A 20,719-nucleotide genomic window follows, 5' to 3' on the forward strand; every position below is an offset into this window, starting at 1 on the left:
TGGATATTCTGCGAAACATAAAACATGCAACAGACAGGAACTGGCACTGGGCATTGGATCAATATGTTAGTCCCAAAAATAGTATAAAAAGTTGCCAAAAAGTATATGAAAGTTGTATAATATTGGCATGGAACAATCAAAAATTATAGATACGACGGAGACGTATCACATGGCAATTCTGCTGAAAACAGCGTCAGTCCGGGTTAGTTCCATTCAAATCATGCAAGTTAGAGTCCAAAATAAGGGCAAAAGTGTTTGGAAAAGTAGATACGACGGTGACGTATCAACTCCCCCAATCTTAAACCTTTGCTTGTCCTCAAGCAATTCAGTTGACAAACTGAAAGTGATAAAGAGAAACTTTTACAAACTCTGTTTGCTCTTGTTGTTGTAAATATGTAAAGTCAACATTCAAGTTGCAGCAAAGATTATGAACTAACCGTATTCACAATAACATTTAGGTCTCATGTTTACTCATGTCAATGGCATAATCAACTAGCGAGCAATAATAATAAATCTCGGATGACAACACTTTCTCAAAACAATCATGATATGATATAACAAGATGGTATCTCGCTAGTCCTTTCTGAGACCGCAAAACATAAATGCAGAGCACCTTTAAAGATCAAGGACTGACTAAACATTGTAATTCATGGTAAAAGAGATCCAGTCATGGTCATACCCAATATAAATTAACATTAATGGATGCAAATGGCAGTGGTGCTCTCCAGCTGGTGCTTTTTAATAAGAGGGTGATGACTCAACATAAAAGTAAATAGATAGGCCCTTCGCAGAGGGAAGCAGGGATTTGTAGAGGTGCCAGAGCTCGATTTTAAAGCAGAGATAAATAGTATTTTGAGCGGCATACTTTCATTGTCAACATAACAACCGAGAGATGGCGATATCTTCCATGCCACACACATTATAGGCGGTTCCCAAACAGAATGGTAAAGTTTATACTCCCCCTCCACCAACAAGCATCAATCCATGGCTTGCTCGAAACAACGAGTGCCTCCAACTAACAACAGTCCCAGGGGGAGTTTTGTTTGCAATTATTTTGATTTTATTTTGCATAAAGCATGGGACTGGGCATCCCGGTGACCAGCCATTTTCTCGTGAGTGAGGAGCGGAGTCCACTCCTCTTGAGAATAACCCGCCTAGCATGGAAGATACAGACAACCCTAGTTGATACATGATCTATTCGAGCATACAAAACAGAATTTCATTTGAAGGTTTAGAGTTTGGCACATACAAATTTACTTGGAATGGCAGGTAGATACCGCATATTGGAAGGTATAGTGGACTCATATGGCATAACTTTGGGGTTTAAGGGATTGGATGCACAAGTAGTATTCCCGCTTAGTACAGGTGAAGGCTAGAAAAAGACTGGGAAGCGACCAACTAGAGAGCAACAAGAGTCATGAATATGCATTAAAATTAATAAACATTGAGTGCAAGCATGAGTAGGATATAATCCACCATGAACATAAATATCATGAAGGCTATGTTGATTTGTTTCAACTACATGCATGAACATGTGCCAAGTCAAGTCACTTGAATCATTCAAAGGAGGATACCACCCCATCATACCACATCACAACCATTTTAATAGCATGTTGGCATGCAAGGTAAACCATTATAAACTCCTAGCTAATTAAGCATGGCATAAGCAACACTAATCTCTAATTGTCATTGCAAACATGTTTATTCGTAATAGGCTGAATCAGGAACGATGAACTAATCATCTTTACAAAAACAAAAGAGGACGAGTTCATACCAGCTTCTCTCATCTCAATCAGTCCATCATATATTGTCATAATTGCCTTTCACTTGCACGACCGAACGATGTGAATAATAATAATAGTGCACGTGCATTGGACTAAGCTGGAACCTGCGAGCATTCAATAAACAGGAGAAGACAAGGCAATATGGGCTCTTGGTTAAATCAACGATAATGCATATAAAAGCCACTTCAACAATTTAATCATGGTCTTCTCCTATCGACCCCCAAAGAAAAGAAATAAAACTATTTACACGAGAAAGCTCCCAACAAGCAAAAGAAGAACAGGAAATCTTTTTGGGTTTTCTTTTAATTATTACTACTAAAGAAAGAAAGTAAACTAGCTAAAAGCTATTACTATTTTTTTGTTTTTCTTAAGGTTTTTCAAACACACAAGAAGAAAGCATAAAAAGGGAAAATAAACTAGCATGGATATTACAGTGAAAAAGTATGAGCACTGACATCTAGCAATGAGTGTGTGAACATAAATGTAATGTCGGTGAGAGATACGTACTCCCTCAAGCTTAGGTTTTTGGCCTAAGTTCGTTTAATGAAACGGATGGCCTGGCGGATATCCAAAGTTGTAGTTGGGGTCGTACTGAGATGAAGAAGACTCTGATTGCCACTAGTTGGCAATCATCTCCGGATCCCACTGGTAATTAGACTGTCGTGGAGGATCAAATTGTGGTTCTGACTCTGGCTCTGTGGCTGATGTAGGGTTCCGGTAGGCATGAATGGCCGCCAGCGGAACGAGATACTGGCCTGCAGATAAATCAAACAAGGAAGGAGCAGGCAAGGTAATAGTCTCAGGGTGATGTTTATCAAAAAACAGTTTGTATTTAAGCTCCCTTTCCCTATTCTTAACAATAAAATCATGCGCTACCATACTCTTATAATCTAAATAAACAGTAGGCAGCAAATTTTCTTCTTTTTCGTAGTGCCTAATAGGTATGTTATAGTATGCAGCAAGGCGTGAAGCATAGACACCTCCAAAGATGGGGCCCTTCGTACGGTTCAGACTTAACCGTTTGGCAATAGTACCGCCCATACTAACAGAGTCGTCACGGAATAAACCATGGAACAAAATAATAATATCAGGAACACGAAGGTTTCCATAGTTTCCGCGACCAAACAAGCAACAACTAGCAAATATTGCAAAGTAGAGTAAAAAAGGAAATGTATGCTAGTGATTCTTGCATCGGAAACCTTCCTAGTTGCCCCTACAGTAATAGTGTCAATAAACCCGTCCACATCTTTACGATGTGGTTCCTCTAAGCTACCCTCGAAAGGTATTTTGCAAACCCTGCAAAATTCATATAGTGACATCTTCTTAACCACATCATATAAATGAAACTCTACCGAAGGAGGTGATTCCTTAGGATAATAGTAGAAGTTTTGCACAAAAGTATTGGTGAGTAAGAGATACTGTTCGCATTTGTCGCGGAGGAAGTCGGTGAGGCCTGCATTCTCAGCCAATTCATAAAAATCATCATAAATCCCGGCTGCTCTCAAGAAATCATCGGAAGGCCATTCACACGGCCGAACCTCCGCGGTGCGAGGCAGATTATATTTGGGCCTCTCCGCTTCTTCACTTTGCTTTTCCTTCGAGCTTCGGCTCGATGAGCCCCTCAAAAATCTCTTCATTATTTTCAAGGAACAATCCCCCAAAGCAGTTTTGTGAGAGGTGCTTTGAGCAAGGAGATCGAAAATCGCAGCAAAATGAGCTAGAACTCGTACTTGAGCTGGATGGTGATTTTTTTGGAGGAAGAAGAAGTGTGTGGTGGCTGGCATAAGTGGAGGGGGGCACCATGGGCCCACGAGGCAGGGGGCGCGCCCAGGGGGTGGGCGTGCCCTGGACCCTCGTGGTCAGGTGCTTGCTCCCCCTGCCGTGTTCTCAGTGCCAGATATTCTCAAATATTCGAGAAAAAATCATATTAAATTGGCAGGGCATTTGGAGAACTTTTATTTTAGGGTATTTTTATATTGCACGGATAATTCAAAAAACAGGCAGGAAAAATACTATTTTTACTTTATTTCAACTAAATAACAGAAAGTAGAGAGAGGGTACAGAAGGTTGTGCTTCTAATTTCATCCATCTCATGCTCGTCAAAAGGAATCCACTAACAAGGTTGATCAAGTCTTGTTAACAAACTCATTCCGACTAACATGGAACCGGAGAAATTTCGAATAACACTATGTTACCTCAACGGGGATATGCACATCCCCAATAATAAGAATATCATATCTCTTTTTGACAATAAGAATATCATATCTCTTTTTGACAGTAGGAAGAGGGAATTCAAAACCTCCAAAAATAATCGATGGAATTTTTCCAATAGAATTTATACTTTGGACTTGAGGTTGTTTCCTCGGAAAGTGTACCGTATGCTCATTACCATTAACATGAAAAGTGACATTGCCTTTGTTGCAATCAATAACAGCCCCTGCAGTATTCAAAAAAGGTCTTCCAAGAATAATAGACATACTATCGTCCTCGGGAATATCAAGAATAACAAAGTCCGTTAAAATAGTAACGTTTGCAACCACAACAGGCACATCCTCACAAATACCGACAGGTATAGCAGTTGATTTATCAGCCATTTGCAAAGATATTTCAGTAGGTGTCAACTTATTCAAATCAAGTCTATGATATAAAGAGAGAGGCATAACACTAACACCGGCTCCAAGATCACATAAAGCAGTTCTAACATAGTTTCTTTTAATGGAGCATGGTATAGAGGGTACTCCTGGATCTCCTAATTTCTTAGGTATTCCACCCTTAAAAGTATAATTAGCAAGCATGGTGGAAATTTCAGCTTCCGGTATCTTTCTTTTATTAGTAACAATATCTTTCATGTACTTAGCATAAGGATTCATTTTGAGCATATTATTTAATCGCATACGCAAAAAGATAGGTCTACTCATTTCAGGAAAGCGCTCAAAATTCTCATCGTCCTTTTTCTTGGATGGTTTGGGAGGAAAAGGCATGGGTTTCTGAACCCATGGTTCTCTTTCTTTACCGTGTTTCCTAGCAACAAAGTCTCTCTTATCATAACGTTGATTCTTTAATTGTGGGTTATCATGATCAACAACAGGTTAAATTTCTACATTATTAGGTTGAGCATCATCATGAACATCATCATTAACATTATCACTAGGTTCATGTTCATTACCAGATTGTGTTTCAGCATCGGAAATAGAAATATCATTTGGATTCTCAGGTGTTTCAGCAACAGGTTCACTAGAAGCATGCAAAGTCCTATCATTTTTCTTTTTCTTCTTTTTAGAAGGACTAGGTGCATCAATATTATTTCTTTCAGAATCCTGCTCAATTTTCTTAGGATGGCCTTCAGGATACAAAGGTTCCTGAGTCATTTTACCGGTTCTAGTAGCCACTCTAACAGCAAAATCATTATTCTTACTATTCAATTCATTGAGCAAATCATTCTGAGCCTTAAGTACTTGTTCTACTTGAGTGGTAACCATAGAAGCATGTTTACTAATGAGTTTAAGTTCACCTTTAACTCTAGACATATAATCACTGTCTAGCAGACTTATAGTGATATAAGAATTGCGTTTTAATTCTCTACCAAAATAAGCATTGAAGTTTTCTTGTTTAACAATAAAATTGTCAAACTCATCTAAGCACTGTCTACCAGACTTATAGTGAGGAATATCACATTCATCAAATCTATAGAGAGAATTTACCTTTACTACTTGTGTCGGGTTATCAAGACCATGTGTTTCTTCAATAGGTGATGAATTAAGACCATATATTTCTTCAACAGGCGGTAAATTAAGACCATGTATCTCTTCAATAGGAGGTAAATTTTGAACATCTTCAGCTTTTATACCTTTTTCTTTCATAGATTTCTTTGCCTCTTGCATATCTTCAGGACTGAGAAATAGAACACCCCTTTTCTTCGGAGTTGGCTTAGGAGTTGGTTCAGGAGTTTGCTCAGGAAGTGTCCAATTATTTTCATTTGTCAACATATTATTCAATAGAATTTCAGCTTGATCAACAATTCATCTGGTGTTCTTTCCCTGAAAACAGAACCAGCACAACTATCCAGGTAATCTCTGGAAGCATCGGTTAGTACATTATAAAAGATATCAAGTATTTCATTTTTCTTAAGAGGATGATCAGGCAAAGCATTAAGTAATTGGAGAAGCCTCCCCCAAGCTTGTGGGAGACTCTCTTCTTCAATTTGCACAAAATTATATATTTCCCTTAAAGCCGCTTGTTTCTTATGAGCAGGGAAATATTTAGCAGAGAAGTAATAAATCATATCCTGGTGACTAGGCACACAACCAGGATCAAGAGAATTAAAGCATATCTTAGCATCACCCTTTAATGAGAACGGAAATATTTTAAGGATGTAAAAGTAGCGAGTTCTCTCATCATTAGTGAATAGGGTGGCTATATCATTTAATTTAGTAAGATGTGCCACAACAATTTCAGGTTCATAGCCATAAAAAGGATCAGATTCAACCAAAGTAATTATATCAGGATCAATAGAGAATTCATAATCCTTATAAGTAACGAAGATAGGTGAAGTGGCATAAGCAGGATCATATTTCATTCTAGCATTCAGAGTTTTTTGTTTAAGCTTAGCTAATAATTTCTTAAGATCACTTCTATCATTGCAAGCAAGAAAGTCTCTTTTAGTCTCTTCATCCATAACATAGCCCTCAGGCACAACATGCAATTCATATTTATTGGGAGAGCCTTCATCATCACTTTCATCAATATTACCAGTTTCAATAATTTCATTCTCTCTAGCCCTAGCAAGTTGTTCATCAAGAAATTCACCAAGTGGCACAGTAGTATCAAGCATAGAAGTAGTTTCATCATAAGTATCATGCATAGCAGAAGTGGCATCATCAATAACATGCGACATATCAGAATTAATAGCAGAAGCAGGTTTAGGTGTCGCAAGCTTACTCAAAACAGAAGGTGAATCAAGTGCAGAGCTAGATCGCAGTTCCTTACCTCCCCTCGTAGTTGAGGGATAAATTTTTGTTTTCGCGTCTTTCAAGTTCTTCATAGTGACCAGCAGATATAAATCCCAAGTGCCTCAAAGAATAGAGCTATGCTCCCCGGCAACGGCGCCAGAAAATAGTCTTGATAACCCACAAGTATAGGGGATCACAACAGTTTTCGAGGGTAGAGTATTCAACCCAAATTTATTGATTCGACATAAGGGGAGCCAAAGAATATTCTCAAGTATTAGCAGTTGAGTTGTCAATTCAACCAGACCTGGATAACTTAGTATCTGCAGCAAAGTATTTAGTAGCAAAGTAATATGGAAGTAACGGTAACGATAGCAAAAGTAATATTTTTGGGTTTTGTAGTGATTGTAACAGTAGCAACGGAAAAGTAAATAAGCGAAGAACAATATGTGAACAGCTCGTAGGCATTGGATCGGCGATGGAGAATTATGCCGGATGTAGTTCATCATGTAACAGTCATTGTAGGGTAACGCAGCAGAAAACAAAATATTTCTGACCTACGCACCAACCCAGGACCACTATGGAGACTGCATACATGGTTTGATCTTTTTCGTTACCGACTCGTAGCGCAGCGGGAAGTAGAGTCGATGACGATCGGCGGTGCAGATCCCCGCAGCTAGGATTTACAACCTCCCAACCGCGAGGATGTATACCCTCATCTGCCCCTCGGACAGCCCTCCGGAAGGTTGTCGGACAGTCCCCCGGACGGTTTCGCGAACAGCCCTTCGGGAGGACCTTTGAAAGTCGGACAGCCCTTCGGGAGGACCTTTGAAACTCGGACGGTCACACGGACAGCCCTTCGGGAGGCACTCTTGAACTAAGACCGAAACTACGATCTCTCTATAGAGTTGCACACATACGGTGTCATCTATCCGGCAGGGCTTCGCCGTCCAGAACTAGTTCCTGCCGGAACCCAGACAGCCTTTCGGCTCTACGAACCTATTTCGCTGGGAGGGAGAGAGAAGCCAGATCATTGCAATGGCACTTGTATGTGAGAAAGAGTGTGTTTTTAGGAAGCCCCCTCCACCCTATTTATAGTCCAAGCCCAAGGGTGGCTTCTCCAAGAAGCCAAGGGGATAATACCAAAAGGCCCTCAAGGTGGCTTCTCCAAGAAGCCAAGCAAATTACCAGAAGTTTCCAGAATAATTCTGGCACCCTCCAAGAATTATCAGGCGTGTCCCGAAACCAATTTGACTTAATGGTATATCCCGAAACAACTTTTCGGTTTTACCAGAACTCATCCGGTGACCTCTCTTTTCAGAACTTTTCTGATGTCTCTGAAAAACCTTTTCCGAAAACTTTCTCTCAGACTCCTTGTCTAGTATTCAGCAGATAGATGACCCTTAAGCGTGTGACCCTATAGGTTCAGTGAAGTATAGACATGACCTGGAACCTCTTCCGATCAATGATCAACATCGGAGCCGTGGACACCCATATTGACCCTATACCCACACGAATGAATATTTGAGTGAACCTCCAGTTGCTGTGAGCTATTCCTGTTGCTTCGCGATATGTCACAAACACCCGAGGTGAGATTTATTGCATCCCCATGGGTGAACAATTTGGCCACCATGCAAGTTACCTCGTTACCGGTTTTGTTCTCTTTTCTCGTTTCCGTGTTCCGGCATCCCTGTGATCAAATCACACTGTGTCTGGCTAGACGATGATGGATAGCATAATCACCGAGAGGGCCCGAGAATATCTCTCCATCGTTGGAGGAGCAAATCCCAATCTTGAGCTATCAAGTTACTTGACATACTTTTCCATGAACCCGTAAGCCGCCTTAATAGCCACCCATTTACGGATGACGTTTAACAAACCCCAAAGTTCATGAAGCAAGCATGAAGAAACTCGATACTCTCATGGTCTAAGGAATCATGCAAACGTTAACCATCTCTGTGTTATGTACCATTAACTTGTGACGAATGAATCTCATAGCATAACATCAATCCGGGCCGATTCAACACAAATGTTCTCTTAACATTGTGCCCTCAAAGTTGCTGGCATAGACATGCCCATGATCAGGAAAACAGAACCATCATGCAACACTTGAGCTAGTCTTAGAGGCCAGACTAGGAATACTTCTTACCGTTTTTATTCCACACGTGCATATGAGTCTTCCTCCGAGCCTCGTGTTATTGCAGACTCAAGAACCATAGTAGTTATAGCATGGACATAAACATAATTATGAACATGGAGATAAATAATATCATTTATTATTGCCTCTAGGGCATATCTCCTACAGACTCCCACTTGCACTAGAGTCAATAATCTAGTTAATGCTAATGCACTTTACACCTATGGCATACTGCTGTAAAAAATGCTTCGCATGTGGTATAGCCTGATGTCCATCGGATCTGACAACTTCAGCTCTGTGTGTATCTCTGCATATCCTCGCGTTTTCACGCTTTCACAAAATTCATATTTTGTGTGGACTTGGCTTTGTATATATGTGAATCATTGGTCGAAACCTGATTCCTCCGACTGAGTTATGGAGCAACTATCTGCAATAGTGTCCCATTGACCAAAGCCTTCTTGGAACCATACTAAGTTCATGAATGAACTATATGATACAACATCTTTGTCTTTGTAGCTTCTAAAGCGGCAACATATATACTTCGCCTCTATTTATAGAATTCGCCACAGTAACTTGTTTGGAACAATTTCCAACTAATTGCACCACCATATTGTGTGTTACATAAAACCCTCAATTTAAATCGAAAATTGCATGGAGAAAAGATGAAGATTGTATCGATGTAACCTTTTACAATGAACTCTTCATGATCTCCACTTGCGAGAAAACATGTCATTAGTGCTACTTTAGTACTCAATGATTTTTTTCAATATTGTCCCATGATCAGTACTTTTGATCACTTTGGTATCTATACTCGCAACAGCTTGGGAGTATTGGACATATCTGGTTGTTTTACATACCATGGAATACATGATTAATCCAAACACATGAGTGTGTGGAATCTCCATCATGTATTTTGCTCATCAGTGTTTTGGGACACCGAGTCTTGTAAAAACTCTTTCCATGTGACTTAGTCAAGAATCACTCCTTGGCGTTTTAAATGCTAAATATGTTTTAGCACTTTGTCAATATGTATTCATTGCTTAGCCATATTAGGTAAATCTATCTCCATAGATCATCATGCCTAATATTGAGGCAATTTAGCCTAAGCACTTCATCAAAAACAATTTCAAATGAAGTCCTACTTCGTGTCAAGAAATTTATTTCCAATTAACAATGTGTCAAGCACACAAGGTTTTTAGAAATATTATTACGCTCCCACTTACTTTCTTGAATTAAAAGCATCTTCATTACCCATTGATGAAGTCAGAACCCTTTGACCATTTAATCAAAGCACGAAGATTCAAACTCCATTTTGCTCTTTTCTGTCCATCGCTGGAACTCTGAAGTTTGCACCCTTACTAACATCCTCTGGATAGACAAAATGCCTTGGACTATAACACATGCAAGTCCTTGGTTTCATTTCCATCAGATGGAAATCCTATTGTCATCCCTGTTTCATATCTCATGATTGAAATATGTATTAATTGCTAGTTCAACCCGAACCGACTTTAAGCATCTCTACGATGAAAACAACCTCATCGTAGTCAACTCTTGAACTTGTTATTTCAACAAGTCGAGCTTTATGGATAAAAATTTTTTATCCGTATCAGTTTTAAGTTCCATAAATATTCGTTAGACTCTAAGTCTTCCGAAAGGTGTATGAAGGTTTTAATCTTGAATCACTTACATGGAAACTAACTCGGGTTGTATTGGCATTTAGCCAATTCCGGAGTCAGGGACCATCAATGCTTCCTTGTGTATCGTAGGTATAATGTTGTCTAACAACAATATCTCGTTTGCGCACCTGAGAGGTTTGCACGAGCCTTGCCTACGTGGTTCAGCTGCAAGTTCGACCGAAGTTCATACATTTTATTGTAGAGACTTCCGTATCAGTCACAATAGGAAACTCTAGAATTACTTCCAAGGTCTCTTTCCTTTGATCTCATGATGAAGATACTGTTTATCTCGTCGAGTTGCACTATTCTCCTGTTGGGGATCGTAGCAGAAATTTAAAATTTTCTACGCATCACCAAGATCAATCTATGGAGTCATCTAGCAACGAGAGAGATGAGTGCATCTACATACCCTTGTAGATCGCGAGCGGAAGCGTTCAAGTGAACGGGGTTGATGGAGTCGTACTCGTCGTGATCCAAATCACCGATGACCGAGCGCCGAACGGACGGCACCTCCGCGTTCAACACACGTACGGAGCAATGACGTCTCCTCCTTCTTGATCCAGCAAGGGGGAAGGAGAGGTTGATGGAGATCCAGCAGCACGACGGCGTGGTGGTGGAAGTAGCGGGGATCTCGGCAGGGCTTCGCCAAGCTCAGCGAGAGGGAGAGGTGTCACGGGAGGGAGAGGGAGGCGCCAGGGGCTGTGGTGCGGCTGCCCTCCTTCCCCTCCACTATATATAGGGGCCCTGGTGGGGGCGGCGGCCCCTGGGAGATCCAATCTCCAGCGGGGCGGCGGCCAAGGGGTGGCTTCCCCCCCAAGCCAAGTGGGGGGGGGGCGCCCTCACCCCTAGGGTTTCTAACCCTAGGCGCAGATGGAGGCCCAAGGGGGGGCGCACCAGCCCACCAGGGGCTGGTTCCCCTCCCACTTCAGCCCATGGGGCCCTCCGAGATAGGTGGCCCCACCCGGTGGACCCCCGGGACCCTTCCGGTGGTCCTGGTACAATACCGGTAACCCCCGAAACTTTCCCGGTGGCCGAAACTGGACTTCCTATATATAATTCTTCACCTCCGGACCATTCCGGAACTCCTCGTGACGTCCGGGAACTCATCCGGGAGTCCGAGCAACTTTTGGGTTACTGCATACTAATATCTCTACAACCCTAGCGTCACCGAACCTTAAGTGTGTAGACCCTACGGGTTTGGGAGACATGCAGACATGACCGAGACGACTCTCCGGTCAATAACCAACAGCGGGATCTGGATACCCATGTTGGCTCCCACATGTTCCTCGATGATCTCATCGGATGAACCACGATGTCGAGGATTCAATCAATCCCGTATACAATTCCCTTTGTCAATCGGTACGTTACTTGCCCGAGATTCGATCATCGGTATCCCAATACCTTGTTCAATCTCGTTACCGGCAAGTCACTTTACTCGTACCGTAATGCATGATCCCGTGACCAACCACTTGGTCACTTTGAGCTCATTATGATGATGCATTACCGAGTGGGCCCAGAGATACCTCTCCGTCATACGGAGTGACAAATCCCAGTCTCGATCCGTGTCAACCCAACAGACACTTTCAGAGATACCTGTAGTGTACCTTTATAGTCACCCAGTTACGTTGTGATGTTTGGTACACCCAAAGCACTCCTACGGCATCCGGGAGTTACACGATCTCATGGTCTAAGGAAATGATACTTGGCATTGGAAAAGCTCTAGCGAACGAACTACACGATCTTTGTGCTATGCTTAGGATTGGGTCTTGTCCATCACATCATTCTCCTAATGATGTGATCCCGTTATCAATGACATCCAATGTCCATAGTCAGGAAACCATGACTATCTGTTGATCAACGAGCTAGTCAACTAGAGGTTCACTAGGGACATGTTGTGGTCTATGTATTCACACATGTATTACGATTTCCGGATAACACAATTATAGCATGAACAATAGACAATTATCATGAACAAGGAAATATAATAATAACCATTTTATTATTGCCTCTAGGGCATATTTCCAACAGTCTCCCACTTGCACTAGAGTCAATAATCTAGTTACATTGTGATGAATCGAACACCCATAGAGTTCTGGTGTTGATCATGTTTTGCTCTAGGGAGAGGTTTAGTCAACGGATCTGCTACATTCAGGTCCGTATGTACTTTACAAATATCTATGTCTCCATTTTGAACACTTTCACGAATGGAGTTGAAGTGACGCTTGATATGCCTAGTCTTCCTGTGAAACCTGGGCTCCTTGGCAAGGGCAATAGCTCCAGTGTTGTCACAGAAGAGAGTCATCGGGCCCGACGCATTGGGAATCACCCCTAGGTCAGTAATGAACTCCTTCATCTAGATTGCTTCTTGCGCTGCCTCTGAGGCCGCCATTTACTCCGCTTCACAAGTAGATCCCGCCACGACGCTTTGCTTGCAACTGCACCAGCTTACTGCCCCTCCATTCAAAATATACACGTATCCGGTTTGTGACTTCGAGTCATCCAGATCTGTGTCGAAGCTAGCGTCGACGTAACCCTTTACGACGAGCTCTTCGTCACCTCCATATACGAGAAACATATCCTTAGTCCTTTTTAGGTACTTCAGGATATTCTTGACCGCTGTCCAGTGTTCCATGCCGGGATTACTTTGGTACCTTCCTACCAAACTTACGGCAAGGTTTACATCAGGTCTGGTACACAGCATGGCATACATAATAGACCCTATGGCTGAGGCATAAGGGACGGCACTCATCTTTTCTCTATCTTCTGCCGTGGTCGGGCATTGAGCCGTGCTCAATTGCACACCTTGCAATACAGGCAAGAACCCCTTCTTGGACTGATCCATATTGAACTGCTTCAATATCTTGTCAAGGTACGTACTCTGTGAAAGACCAATGAGGCGTCTTGATCAATCTCTATAGATCTTGATGCCTAATATATAAGCAGCTTCTCCAAGGTCCTTCATTAAAAAACACTTATTCAAATAGGCCTTTATACTTTCCAAGAATTCTATATCATTTCCCATCAATAGTATGTCATCCACATATAATAAGAGAAATGCTACAGAGCTCCCACTCACTTTCTTCTAAACACAGGCTTCTCCATAAGTCTGTGTAAACCCAAACGCTTTGATCATCTCATCAAATCAAATGTTCCAACTCCGAGATGCTTGCACCAGCCCATAGATGGAGCGCTGGAGCTTGCATACCTTGTTAGCATTCTTAGGATCGACAAAACCTTCTGGCTGCATCATATACAATTCTTCCTTAAGAAAGCCGTTAAGGAATGCCGTTTTGACGTCCATTTTCCATATCTCATAATCATAGAATGCGGCAATTGCTAACATGATTCGGGCGGACTTCAGCTTCGCTACGGGTGAGAAAGTCTCATCGTAGTCAACCCCTTGGACTTGTCGATAACCCTTAGCGACAAGTCGAGCCTTATAGATGGTCACGTGGCCATCCGCGTCTGTCTTCTTCTTAAAGATACATTTATTTTCTAGGGCTCGCCAATCATCGGGCAAGTCGGTCAAAGTCCATACTTCGTTTTCATACATGGATCCTATCTCGGATTGCATGGCTTCAAGCCATTTGTTGGAATCCGGGCCCGCCATCGCTTCTTCATAGTTCGAAGGTTCACCGTTGTCTAACAACATGATTTCCATGACAGGGTTGCCGTACCACTCTGGTGCGGAACGTGTCCTTGTGGACCTACGAAGTTCAGCAGTAACTTGGTCTGAAGCTTCATGATCATCATCATTAACTTCTTCCTCAGTTGGTGCAGGCACCACAGGAACATCTTCCCGCGCTGCGCTACTTTCCGGTTCGGAAGGGGTGACTATCACCTCATCAAGTTCCACTTTCCTCCCACTCACTTCTTTTGAGAGAAACTATTTCTCCAGAAAGGACCCGTTCTTGGCAACAAAGATTTTGCCTTCGGATCTGAGGTAGAAGGTATACCCAATGGTTTCCTTAGGGTATCCTATGAAGACGCATTTTTCCGACTTGGGTTCGAGCTTTTCAGGTTGAAGTTTCTTGACATAAGCATCGCATCCCCAAACTTTTAGAAACGACAGCTTAGGTTTCTTCCCAAACCATAATTCATACGGTGTCGTCTCAACGGATTTAGACGGAGGCCTATTTAAAGTGAATGCGGCAGTCTCTAAAGCATAGCCCCAAAATGAGAGCGGTAGATCGGTAAGAGACATCATAGATCGCACCATATCCAATAGAGTGCGATGACGACGTTCGGACACACCATTTCGCTGAGGTGTTCCAGGCGGCGTGAGTTGTGAAACTATTCCACATGTCCTTAAGTGTGTGCCAAATTCGTGACTCAAATATTCTCCTCCACGATCTGATCGTAAGAACTTTATTTTCCTGTCACGTTGATTCTCAACCTCACTCTGAAATTCCTTGAACTTTTCAAAGGTTTCAGACTTGTGTTTCATTAGGTAGACATACCCATATCTACTCAAGTCATTAGTGAGAGTGAGAACATAATGATAGCCACCGCGAGCCTCAACACTCATTGGACCGCACACATCAGTATGTATGATTTCCAATAAGTTGGTTGCTCGTTCCATTGTTCCGGAGAACGGAGTCTTTGTCATCTTACCCATGAGCAATGGTTCGCACGTGTCAAATGATTCGTAATCAAGAGACTCCAAAAGTCCATCTGCATGGAGCTTCTTCATGCGTTTGACACCAATGTGACCAAGGCGGCAGTGCCACAAGTATGTGGGACTATCGTTATCAACCTTACATCTTTTGGTATTCACACTATGAATATGTGTAACATCACGTTCGAGATTCATTAAGAATAAACCATTGACCAGCGGGGCATGACCATAAAACATATCTCTCATATAAATAGAACAACCATTATTCTCGGATTTAAATGAGTAGCCATCTCGAATTAAACGAGATCCTGATACAATGTTCATGCTCAAAGCTGGCACCAAATAACAATTATTGAGGTTTAAAACTAATCCCGTAGGTAAATGTAGAGGTAGCGTGCCGACGGCGATCACATCGACCTTGGAACCATTCCCGACGCGCATCGTCACCTCGTCCTTCGCCAGTCTCCGCTTATTCCGCAGCTCCTGTTTTGAGTTACAAATATGAGCAACCGCACCGGTATCAAATACCCAGGATCTACTACGAGTACTGGTAAGGTACACATCAATTACATGTATATCACATATACCTTTGGTGTTGCCGGCCTTCTTGTCCGCTATGTATTTGGGGCAGTTCCACTTGCAGTGACCACTTCCCTTGCAATAAAAGCACTCAGTCTCAGGCTTGGGTCCATTCTTTGGCTTCTTCCCGGCAACTGGCTTACCGGGCGCGGCAACTCCCTTGCCGTCCTTCTTGAAGTTCTTCTTACCCTTGCCCTTCTTGAACTTAGTGGTTTTATTCACCATCAACACTTGATGTTCCTTTTTGATCTCCACCTCCGCTGATTTTAGCATTGAATATACCTCAGGAATGGTCTTTTCCATCCCCTGCACATTGAAGTTCATCACAAAGCTCTTGTAGCTCGGTGGAAGCGACTGAAGGATTCTTTCAATGACCGCGTCATCCGGGAGATTAACTCCCAGCTGAGTCAAGCGGTTGTGCAACCCAGACATTTTGAGTATGTGCTCACTGACAGAACTGTTTTCCTCCATCTTACAACTGAAGAACTTGTCGGAGACTTCATATCTCTCGACCCGGGCATGAGCTTGGAAAACCATTTTCAGCTCTTCGAACATCTCATATGCTCCGTGTTGCTCAAAACGCTTTTGGAGCCCCGGTTCTAAGCTGTAAAGCATGCCGCACTGAAAGAGGGGGTAATCATCAGCACGTGACTGCCAAGCGTTCATAACGTCTTGGTTCTCTGGGATGGGTGCTTCACCTAGCGGTGCTTCCAGGACATAATCTTTCTTGGCAGCTATGAGGATGATCCTCAGGTTCTGGAACCAGTCCGTATAGTTGCGGCCATCATCTTTCAGCTTGGTTTTCTCTAGGAACGCGTTGAAGTTGAGGGCAACGTGGGCCATTTGATCTACAAGACATATTGTAAAGATTTTTAGACTAAGTTCATGATAATTAAGTTCATCTAATCAAATTATTCAATGAACTCCCACTCAGATAGACATCCCTCTAGTCATGTAAGTGAAACATGATCCGAGTCAACTAGGCCGTGTCCAATCATCACGTGAGACGGACTAGTCAACATCGGTGAACATCTTCATGTTGATCGTATCTTCTATACGATTCATGCTCGACCTTTCGGTCTTCCGTGTTTCGAGGCCATGTCTGTACATGCTAGGCTCGTCAAGTCAACCTAAGTGTATTGCGTGTGTAAATCAGGCTTACACCCGTTGTATTCGAACGTTAGAATCTATCACACCCGATCATCACGTGGTGCTTCGAAACAACGAACCTTCGCAACGGTGCACAGTTAGGGGGAACACTTTCTTGAAATTATTGCGAGGGATCATCTTATTTAAGCTACCGTCGTTCTAAGCAAATAAGATGTAAAACATGATAAACATCACATGCAATCAAATAGTGACATGATATGGCCAATATCATTTTGCTCCTTTGATCTCCATCTTCGGGGCGCCATGATCATCTTCGTCACTCGCATGACACCATGATCTCCATCATCGTGTCTTCATGAAGTTGTTACGCCAACGATTACTTCTACTTCTATGGCTAACGTGTTTAGCAATAAAGTAAAGTATTTTACATGGCGTTATTCAATGACACGCAGGTCATACAAAAAATAAAGACAACTCCTATGGCTCCCGCCGGTTGTCATACTCATCGACATGCAAGTCGTGATTCCTATTACAAGAACATGATCAATCTCATACATCACATATATCTCATTCATCACATCCTTTTGGCCAAATCACCTCACAAGGCACATGCTGCAAAAACAAGTTAGACGTCCTCTAATTGTTGTTGCATGTTTTTACGTGGCTTCTATAGGTTTCTATCAAGAACGTTTCTTACTTACGTAAAACCACAACGTGATATGCCAATTTCTATTTACCCTTCATAAGGACCCTTTTCATCGAATCCGTTCCGACTAAAGTGGGAGAGACAGACACCCGCTAGCCACCTTATGCAACTAGTGCATGTCAGTCGGTGGAACCTGTCTCACGTAAGCGTACGTGTAAGGTCGGTCTGGGCCGCTTCATCCCACAATGCCGCCGAAACAAGATAAGACTAGTAGTGGCAAGGAAATTGACAACATCTACGCCCACAACAAGTTTGTGTTCTACTCGTGCATAGAAACTACGCATAGGCCTGGCTCATGATGCTACTATTGGGGATCGTAGCAGAAATTTAAAATTTTCTACGCATCACCAAGATCAATCTATGGAGTCATCTAGCAACGAGAGAGATGAGTGCATCTACATACCCTTGTAGATCGCGAGCAGAAGCGTTCAAGTGAACGGGGTTGATGGAGTCGTACTCGTCGTGATCCAAATCACCGATGACCGAGCGCCGAACGGACGACACCTCCGCGTTCAACACACGTACGGAGTCGCGAACAGCCCTTCGGGAGGACCTTCGAAAGTTGGAAAGTCACTCGGACATCCCTTCGGGAGGACCTTTGAAATTCGGATGTTCACACGAACAGCCCTTCGGGAGGCACTCTTGAACTAAGACCGAAACTACGATCTCTCTACAGAGTTGCACAAATACGGTGTCATCTATCCGGCAGGGCTTCGCCGTCCAGAACTAGTTCCTGCCGGAACCCAGACAGCCTTTCGGCTCTACGAAACTATTTCGCTGGGAGGGAGAGAGAAGCCAGATCATTGAAATGGCACTTGTATGTGAGAAAGAGTGTGTTTTTAGGCAGCCCCCTCCACCCTATTTATAGTCCAAGCCCAAGGGTGGCTTCTCTAAGAAGCCAAGGGAATAATACCAAAAGGCCCTCAAGGTGGCTTCTCCAAGAAGCCAAGCAAAAAGCACTTTCACTATTCATGACGACATTTTTCAGCGTCTGTTCGAACTGAAAATATTTATGTGGGCTCAGAACATTTCCAGTACCCACTAAAATAATTTTCAACGCATTCCGAAACAATTTCGGATTAGTGATTTCATCTGCGAAAAGCAAACAAGAATGCGTTTTCACTACTCATGAAGACAGTTTTTCGCGTCCATTAAATCCGAAAATATTTCTATGGGTCTTAGAATAATTCCAGTACCCACTAAAATGATTTTGGATTTATTCCGAAACAATTTCGGATTAGTGAATTTCATCTGCGAAAAGCAACCAAACCGGTACCGGCAGCTCCGGAACATTTCCGGTTTTTATCCCGAAAAATTACCAGAAGTTTCCAGAATAATTCTGTCACCCTCCAAAAATTATCAGGCGTGTCCCAAAACCAATTTGACTTAATGGTATATCCCGAAACAACTTTTCGGTTTTACCAGAACTCATCAGGTGACCTCTCTTTTCAGAACTTTTCTGATGTCTCCGAAAAACCTTTTCCGAAAACTTTCTCTCAGATTCCCTGTCTAGTATTCAGCAGATAGATGACCCTTAAGCATGTGACCCTATAGGTTCGGTGAAGTATAGACATGACCTGGAACCTCTTCCGATCAATGATCAACATCGGAGCCGTGGACACCCATATTGACCCCTATACCCACATGAATGAATATTCGAGTGAACCTCCAGTTGCAGTGAGCTATTCCAGTTGCTTCGCGATATGTCACAAACACCCGAGGTGAGATTTATTGCATCCCCATGGGCGAACAATTTGTCCACCATGCAAGTTACCTCGTTACCGGTTTTGTTCTCTTTTCTCGTTTCCGTGTTCCGGCATCCCTGTGATCAAATCACACTGTGTCTAGCCAGACGATGATGGATACCGTAATCATCGAGAGGGCTCGAGAATATCTCTCCATCGTCGGAGGAGCAAATCCCAATCTTGAGCTATCAAGTTACTTGACATACTTTTCCATGAACCCGTAAGCCGCCGTAATAGCCACCCATTTACGAATGACGTTTAACAAACCCCAAAGTTCATGAAGCAAGCATGAAGAAACTCGATACTCTCATGGTCTAAGGAATCATGCAAATGTTAACCATCTCTGTCTTATGTACCATTAACTTGTGACGAATGAATCTCATAGCATAACATCAATCCGGGTCGATTCAACACAAATGTTCTCTTAACATTGTGCCCTCAAAGTTGCTGGCATAGACATGCCCATGATCAGGAAAACATAACCATCATGCAACACTTGAGCTAGTCTTAGAGGCCAGACTAGGAATACTTCTTACCTTTTTTATTCCACGCGTGCATATGAGTCTTCCTCCGAGCCTCGTGTTATTGCAGACTCGAGAACCATAGTAGTTATAGCATGGAACATAAACATAATTATGAACATGGAGATAAATAATATCATTTATTATTGCCTCTAGGGAATATCTCCTACAGTCATAACATAGGGTGACACAGAACTAGCTCCAATTCATCAATGTAATGTAGGCATGTATTCCGAATATAGTCATACGTGCTTATGGAAAAGAACTTGCATGACATCTTTTGTCCTACCCTCCCGTGGCAGCGGGGTCCTAGAGGAAACTAAGGGATATTAAGGCCTCCTTTTAATAGAGTACCGGACCAAAGAATTAACACATAGTGAATACATGAACTCCTCAAACTATGGTCATCACCAGTGGTCCCGATTATTGTCACTTCGGGGTTGCCTGATCATAACACATAGTAGGTAACTATAGACTTGCAATATAGGATCAAGAACTCACATATATTCATGAAAACATAATAGGTTCAGATCTGAAATCATGGCACTCGGGCCCTAGTGACAAGCATTAAGCATAGCAAAGTCATAACAACATCAATCTCAGAACATAGTGGATACTAGGGATCAAACCCTAACAAAACTAACTCGATTACATGATAAATCTCATCCAACCCATCACCGTCCAGCAAGCCTACGATGGAATTACTCACGCATGGCGGTGAGCATCATGAAATTGGTGATGGAGGATGGTTGATGATGACGACGGCGACGGATTCCCGTCTCCAGAGCCCCGAACGGACTCCAGATCAGCCCTCCCGAGAGAGTTTAGGGCTTGGCGGCGGCTCTGTATCGTAAAACGTGATGAATCTTTCTCTCTGATTTTTTTCTCCCCAGACAC

Source organism: Triticum aestivum, chromosome 7D (assembly GCF_018294505.1).
Source record: "Triticum aestivum cultivar Chinese Spring chromosome 7D, IWGSC CS RefSeq v2.1, whole genome shotgun sequence".
NCBI lineage: Eukaryota > Viridiplantae > Streptophyta > Magnoliopsida > Poales > Poaceae > Triticum > Triticum aestivum.